This window comes from Leptodactylus fuscus, chromosome 4 (genome assembly GCF_031893055.1).
Source record: "Leptodactylus fuscus isolate aLepFus1 chromosome 4, aLepFus1.hap2, whole genome shotgun sequence".
NCBI lineage: Eukaryota > Metazoa > Chordata > Amphibia > Anura > Leptodactylidae > Leptodactylus > Leptodactylus fuscus.
The window spans coordinates 70,227,988-70,230,175 of record NC_134268.1 but is presented as its reverse complement, the minus strand read 5'-3'; the positions used below and the strand labels follow the sequence as shown (position 1 = coordinate 70,230,175).

The 2,188-nt window shown below is 36.3% G+C and overlaps 1 non-coding gene across 1 annotated transcript; it reads right to left on the bottom strand.

The window, feature by feature from the left end:
• Positions 1 to 704: 704 nt before the first annotated feature.
• On the bottom strand, positions 705 to 811 carry LOC142201684 (U6 spliceosomal RNA). The gene has a single exon (XR_012715593.1). It is a non-coding gene; the product is annotated as a U6 spliceosomal RNA (small nuclear RNA).
• Positions 812 to 2,188: the final 1,377 nt, after the last annotated feature.

Here is a 2,188-nt window from a genome sequence, read left to right as displayed (position 1 = left end):
GCGCTGCGCCGGGAGAAGACTTCAAGGAGAATCCAGCCCGACCGTCACTCGTGGACTTGGTAAGTATAATTTTATCGAATTTTGCCTACCCCTGAAACGAGCATTTCCCCCCATAGACTATAATGGGGTTCGAAATCCGTTCGAACAGTCAAACAGTGTGCGGATTTCGAACCTCAGACATTTTAGTGTTCACTCATTTCTAATTGTGTTACCAACTGGGTGTAACTAGACATGTTCATTTCAAATAGTGGAATGGAGGTGTATTTCTCCCAGAGTCCTCTCCCATGTGAAGTAGCAGGCATACGCCCTCACCAGCTAATTAATTAATTAGTTAATTCAGAAAGGGTGGGTATTTAAGAGAGTTTAGGAGAGCAGGTCTGCCTGGGGACAGAAATCCAGTCTGTGTGAGCGACACATGTAAGCAAAAGATTGCTGGATGTTGTGTTGTTTGTGAGCAGGCAGGGAAAAGCTCACCAGCTGCTAGCTAGGGTTGTTGAATGTTTAGTAAGGGCCAGACTGGCTAGGGTTTTTTTGTTACTGTTATACTCCCTGTATATCTGCAACCCTATCAATTAAAAACTTTATGTCTATCTGTTGCTGTTTGGCCTGGCCTTTTTTTGCTCCTTAATATAAAAAAAAAAAACAGATAATTTCTCTATCGAGCAGAGCACATTTATACACACTAGACTATTATTATTATTTTTTTTTTTATGGAACGCTTCGTGAATTTGCGTGTCATCCTTGCACAGAGGCCATGCTAATCTTCTCTGTATCGTTCCAATTTTAGAATATGTGCTACTGAAGCGAGCACAGATTAAATTATTTTTAGTATACTTTTATACATTCATGTATTTTCCAGGCCCATGGTAACAAGATATCACATATACTTATTTCTCACTTATAACTCTGAAATGAGTCTGGCTATATCTTAATTTTCTTCTCAGATTTCTGCTAATCTGCCACCTTCCATCTGAAACAATTTTCATAAGAGAACACTGGGGGTGTTATGCCCGAGATCCAGAAAGCTTCTTCAGACAACTATTTTCCTTTACTTATTAACTCTTACAGATTGTCAGGGAGTTTACAACGGAAACATCATGAAAGACAAGACAGTATTGCATCTATCTATCTATCTATCTATCTATCATTTATCTACCTATCTATCGCTATATCGATATATCTATACTAATTTGCTAGGGTATTTATTTTGTGAAAGTTCATCTTGATAGTGATATCTGTAAATGAGGGGTAGCTATAGTGCTGAACAGACCTGCATTACACATTTCTGTTTTTTGATTTTTTTAAAGGTTTCAGCAAATGTTTTCCTGCCATACTATAAATTGTCTTTAATGACTATCAAAAGTAATGACATTTATTACCATTTTTCTTGCAAATAATACACATTAAGTTATGGTTTAAATTATTGGAGTCACAAGTCAGTGGTTTGTATTGGCCTGTCTTTACTTACTATTGGTATATAAGGCACCTGAGTTTCTCGAACTGTGACTTCTTCCTTTATTAGAATATTTAAGAAAACAGAGCATTAGGGGACATCCTAAGCACTATTCATATTATGAATTAAAACCTGAAAACGTATTTATTCTCTAAAAGGAAAGCACTGCCTGGCCATTCATGTGAATTGGCTGGCAGGCCCTGCAATGTAAATTCAGGCAGGGAAAACTCCACAAAACAAATTAATGGGTGGTTTATACTAATGCAATTCACCTACACTGTTAACAAATGCTACATCTGTATATGTGTGCATGTTTGTATGTATATATGGTTAATGTTTATCTAAATACATTTAATACAAATACACAATGGTTTTTATTTAGTATTTGAAGGTATAATATATTGGGGGGGGGCAGGCTATGGCCCCTTTTACAGGGAGAGTTATTTTAACTGGTACACTATAAACAATCGTTGATTCGTAAAGCGATTAAAACTGGTCTGTCTTTGACAAGCCATCTGTATGATAGATGAAGCCATTCACTTCCAGTGTTTGTCACTTTTTAATCAACATTCCCCTTCTCATGTCTTGGTGTATTATAATTTGCTCTCATGCGTTTTTCTTCTTTCATTCTTGGTGTAGATTCTATTGTTGACATAAAATAAACTTTCATCCACAATGAAGTGTTATTTAGTCTATCCTCAGTGAGAAGAAACCATCTATTTTGTTATATTTACA